Source organism: Lampetra planeri, chromosome 45 (genome assembly GCF_965212315.1).
Source record: "Lampetra planeri chromosome 45, kcLamPlan1.2.h2, whole genome shotgun sequence".
Taxonomy (NCBI): domain Eukaryota; kingdom Metazoa; phylum Chordata; class Hyperoartia; order Petromyzontiformes; family Petromyzontidae; genus Lampetra; species Lampetra planeri.
Window position 1 is genome coordinate 7842182 of NC_136151.1, and position 6000 is coordinate 7848181.

Sequence of the window (6000 nt, forward strand, 5' to 3'; positions counted from 1 at the left end):
GCGAGGGAGTTAACATATCCTAGCCACAACGGCGTCCCTCCTTAACGTGAGACACCAATCCGGTGTGAACCCAACCTCGAGTCTCAGGGTGTCTAGCAACGCGTAGATGATTTGAGACGCATTGATTATATCGTACCAGTTGTGTACTTGTGTGAACGCTAATCGCATTGTGCTCTGGGCTGTGGGTGAGATTTCTATTTGCTTCATTGCTGGCATGGGTTTGACTTGTTTTGCTTTTTTCATTTTTGTCACCCAGGTCACTCTTGTCAATGAGACTCATCCTGGTCTCCTGAGTTCTCACCTCGTTAAATTAAAATTCAACTCGACTCGATCATCAGCATCAGCAGAAGTATCATCAGCAGAAGAATTAGTAACAGGGGCAACAGCATCAACAGCAGTAGCTCCATCATAATCATCATCAGCATCAGGGGTAGAACCAGTAACATCAATAATAATAGAATCATTATCAGCAGTAACAGAATCATCATCAGCAACAGAACCAGCATCATCATTACTCTTGCAACCGAGACTCATCCTGGTCTCTTGAGTTCTCACCTGGTTAAACAAATCGACTTTAACACGGAGGCTTTCGCGACCAATATTATCAATGATAAAGGTTTATTGGGTTAGATCGCGTAAATATACATAGACTTGATTGTGTTCTGGATTACCTGTGAATTGTAATCACATTGTATTGTGGGTCAAGGGTCAATGTGTTCTCGGTGAATAAAAAATAAAATCTGAAAATCTATTGTTAAGATTGTCATCCAGGCTGTGAATGTGAATCTCTCATAGCTGAGACTGACTTGTGTAAACATGTATTTTTTTGGGATGGTTACTGTTGTTTTGTTTTATGGATGTTATATTATCGGAGATTAAACCCGGGCACGGTTAGTAAATCTACAGCTTACGCCTTCACAGGTAAGTGCTGTCTGTAGCCTTGGGCCACATTCCATGGCGCATCTCGTGCTATTTTTTGCTGCACTCTGTCAGTTTGCTTGTTCCTCGTCACCATGAGCTATGATGATGAATGGATCCTGACTGATAGATGATGATGAAGAGCACGATGATGATAATGACTACACATCGTAATGATGACCACCACCCACTCACCTGCACCCAACACTCTCCTCCCCGACACCTGCTACTCCCGAACCTAATACCCCCTCAGCCGTCTACAGAGACCCTCCCTCCCACCCGCCCTCACTCACACCTGCTCGGCCATACACCTGCCCATCCTGCCACCCTCCCACCTGCCAACCTCATTCTTTTTAAAGCACCCATTTCCGTCTGATTTCTCTCCCACCTGATCACCTGCACACCCGCTCACTCACCCACCGGCACAAAGGCAAAGATCCCCCGAATAGCCTGAACAGACTGTTGGGCAAGTCCTGTTAGCGAGCATCTATGAAGGCCGACACGGCACACGAGTGGGTGGGCGGCCATCACAAAGCCCGGCCGCCTTTGTCTCCCGAGTGGTGATATTTATACTCCACACCAGATACTCATTTGAGGCTGCATCGACCTAAGGGAGGCTCATGACCAGTTCAGACAATGGTCACTGGTGTTGGTGGCCATGAGTGGGAATTGAACTTGGATCGGCAGGTTCATAGCACAGCGCACTAACCACTACAACACAAATCTCCACCGACACACACACACCTGCTCAACCACCCACACAATCACCCTCCTACCCTCCCACCTGATCCCCCACTCATTTACACGTGAAGTTGTGAGATGATTTGTCAAAAAAATTAACAATTTAATGTTTACTATTTTTTAAAGACAATTTTAAACAGTTATGCTTACATAAATCCAGAACAAATAAATATCAATGATAGAGACGACATGCCTTTTTTTTTTATAAACCCTTTAATAAGAATGTTTTACAAGTGTAATGCGGGCGTAAGCGACCTTCCGGATGTGACGTCACGGGGAGGCGGAGCCAGGTGACGTGGGTGAAAGGTTGGGGTCCTTAAGTGGGTAAACCGGAAAGAGAAGTCAGTCGGGGTGTGAATGGAAAAGAGTGGGGCCGCGCGGGCAAACGTGAGGAGGGGGCACCGTTGGCCAGCGGGAGCCAACCCCGGAGAATAGCAGGGAGCTAAAGGGTGGTGAGAAGCTGCGGAGAGTACAGCCAGGAAGGCTGTGTGTTAGAGGCAGCGGTGTGGCTGCAGAGAGTCGCAGGAGCGACGAAGAGAGAGAGAGAGACAGCACGAGGCTGTCAGCGCTGCGGAGTAAGCAAGAGGGAGAAGAGCAGCAGCGATTACAGCCAGGGGGGCTGAGAGTGAGTAACAGCAGCGGAGCTGCTGTGGGGGCTACAGGAGCGACAGAGGCCAACAGAGGGGCTGCTGGTGGAGAAGAGAGAGACATCGGAGTCAGCACTGTGGGGACTGAGCAAAGAGCAGACAGTCGTGTGGGTAAAACAGTACGGACCAAATAAAGGACACTGAGCCAGAGATCGTGGTCAAGTCTTTTATTACACTGGTGCCAGAAGTGAAACGGCATGTCGAAGCAAGTGAGGAAGAAGATTACTCCGCCGCCAGCATCAGCTTCATTGTCCGACGACGACGAATTCCCTCCAACCATGGATCCTGCTGGGGTGGTGGAGGAGAGCTCTGCTGAAGCGAGCATGGGGACGGGTGTGGAAGATGTCGGCGCGATGGCGGGGCCGTCAACATCATTGGACGCTGATCAGAGATGGCAACAGATGGCGGTACAACTGGAGGCACTCAAGGACGTCCTGGCGCAGCTATGTCAACTCGTCACGCCGAGGACGACAGAGGAAGCTGAAGGTGCTCCACGGGCCGCCACGTTGCCTGCCCTGCCGCCGCCATTAGCCACGCGGCAAGAAGCCGCCATCTTGCGCGTCCCGCGGCGCCAAACCGCCATCTTGGACACGCCGCGGGCCGACGCCTTTTTGAATTTGCCTCCAGAACAACCAACAATTGAAGAGAACGTGAAGAGGAGTCGGAGTCGCCACCTCACCACAGTTAAGGAATTCTCCATCGGGGGCGATTGGAGCGCTTTCGCCTGCCGATTCTTGGCGGCGGTACGTTCCGCAAGATGGACCGATGCTGAGGCCTTGGAAGTGTTGCCGACTCTACTGGACGATGAATCTGTTCGATTTTTCCGTTCCATAACGGCCGACAAAAAGAAGACCTTATGCGGAGTTTTTGAAGAAATGGCCGACGCTTATGAGCCACCTGACGATGCGCATCGGCGATTCGCTCAACGACAGCGAGCACCCGAGGAATCGCCCGTGGCGTTCAGAGGTGCGGTGCTGGAGCTGGCCATGGCAGCTTATCCGGAGACGCCACAGGACCTGCTCGAGCCTCTCATATTAGGCAAAATGCTGGAGCTGTCTCGGGATCTGGGGATCCCCATGCCTGTGTGTGGGCATGAGAAGCTCACTTCCCGAGCGGCAGCAAAGTGTCTGGATGCGCAGTTTAATCTCCGTCGCTGGAAGCAAGTGGCGGCATGGACGGGTGGGCCCGTCAAGGAAGGAGGCGCGATGGGGTGGGACCCCACAAAGGCGGTCTATGTGCCGGATGAGCGGGGTCCTCGGGAGCTGACGGCCGCCTCCTCTCCATGGTCGGGACGCGGAGGCCCTGGTCCGCGCGCTACGCCATCGGAACGGGGCCGCCGGGATGCAAGACCTGCGCTTCGGCGCAACGATGCCGACTGCTTCCGCTGCGGCCGTAGGGGCCATTACGCCAAGGATTGCTGGGCCCGCTTCCCGGGTCCGCCGCAGCAGGAGGTTTCTGTACCGGACAAGACGCCCAAAGACCCTCCGAAACAGGCATGTCGGCACACACCAGACGCCCGGCAAGGCTTTGCACCTCACCCATCACCTTCGTTGCGCGACCCTATTGTTGTTATTCATGATAGGCCATCGACGGGACCTTGTCGCTCGGTGACGCAGTGGCGCAAATTGGCGCGGAGAGTCGTCGCGGCCGCTACGGGTTCGTCCACTGTACCGGGGTCTATACAAGGGGTGGACGTGCGCATTTTGGTCGACTCTGGAGCGTCTGCGACTATTATATCGCATGTCATTTTCCATCTGTTGGGCATCCCGCCGGGGGCTGTGCGCCCGGTTTATGGGTCGTGCGTCGCTGCGAACGGGGGTAGTATGGGTATCGTGGGCCAGGTGGATGCTAAGATATCTATTGGGGATGTGTCGGCTTCGGGTGTTGTGTTAATATCAAGATCTTTGGCGGTTCCTTGCTTATTAGGCACCGATTTTTTGGCTAGAATGCCCATTTTGATCAAAATCAATGAGAATTGTATTGAATTGCCGGGTGGCCGTCAAATATCGTTTCTGCCGTCGCCCTGGGGGCGACCTGCTTCGGCCGTACAGGTGCAGGCGCTGTCCGTCGCATCTGTGGACATCCCACCTGGTTCACAGATGCTTATACCCTTGCGGTATCGGAAGCCCCTGCCTAATCGTCTGGGAGCAGTAGGGGTCTTGTTGTCGCCATCCGCCACGATAACAACAGGATTGGCGTTAGTTGGGGCACAGACCATTGTCCGGCCGGATCAATTACCGTTTTTACAGGTGCTTAACGCGGGGGTGGAAAACATCCGTGTTCTGGCCGGTACGGTTGTGGCACATGCCACTACGGCGTTTGCGACGCACGATTGTCCGCATAGCCGGGGAGTGGTCGCTGGTGTTTCCGAGCCGAGGGGTTCGGATAATTGTTGGATTGCTAACTTATGTGACGAAAATTCTTCCCTGTCCGTGGAGCAACGTGATGCGCTGCGTAAATTGTTGTTGACGTATTCGGATGTGTTCAGCTCCGATGATTTGGATCTGGGCCGCACATCGTTGCTTTCCCATCACATTGAGACGGGCGACGCTGCCCCTTTTCGATTAAATTCGCATCGGATGAGTCCTGCGGAGCGAGAACACATTCGGGGGGCAGTAGAAGGCATGTTGGCTGCGGACATCATATCGCCATCTAACAGCCCATGGGGCGCTCCTGTGGTCTTGGTTAAGAAAAAGGATGGCAACTTGCGATTTTGTGTTGATTTCCGGAAATTGAATAAGATATCGGTGGCAGATGCGTACCCCCTGCCGCGTATGGACGACTCCCTTGACGCATTGTCGGGGGCTAAGTTCTTTTCCACACTGGACCTCTCTTCGGGATTTTGGCAGCTCCCCCTTGACGAGCCCTCACAGGAGAAAACCGCTTTCCGTACGCCGCAGGGGTTATTTCAATTTAACTGCCTCCCGATGGGATTGAATGCGGCCCCTGCCACATTTCAAAGATTGATGGAGCTCGTTTTGACGGGGTTGCAGTGGGAGACGTGTCTTATATATTTGGACGATATCATTGTCTTCAGCCGCACATTTGAGGAATATTTAACACGGCTGGAGACAGTGTTCACGAGGATGCGCTCTGCGAATTTAAAATTTAAACCAAAGAAATGCCACCTACTGCAACGGTCCGTCTGTTATCTGGGGCACATTGTGAGTGCTGAGGGGGTGTCCACGGATCCGGAAAAGACGGCGTGCGTCCGGGATTGGCCGACTCCGGCCACCGTGGGGGATGTTCGGCGGTTTTTGGGATTTGCCTCGTATTATCGAAGATTTGTACCGGGGTTTGCGACGATTGCGAGGCCCTTGCATCTCCTTACGGGTAAAGGACGGAAGTTTGTTTGGGGACAGCTGGAAGAGGCGGCCTTTCGGAGTCTGCGTGATCTATTGGCAACGGCCCCAACATTGGATTATCCCGATTTTGATCGCCCATTCATTCTTGATATGGACGCGAGTGACACAGGTATTGGGGCGGTGTTATCACAGTCTAAAGGGGGTGTAGAGCGCGTCGTGGCGTATGGTAGCCGAGTCTTGTCTCCTGCGGAAACTCGCTACTGTGTCACTCGTAGAGAACTTTTGGCGGTTGTTTTTTTCCTATGGCAATTTCGACCGTACCTTTACGGTCGTTCCTTTGTTGTGCGAACGGATCATGCGGCCTTGCAATATGCACTTAAAATGGACCA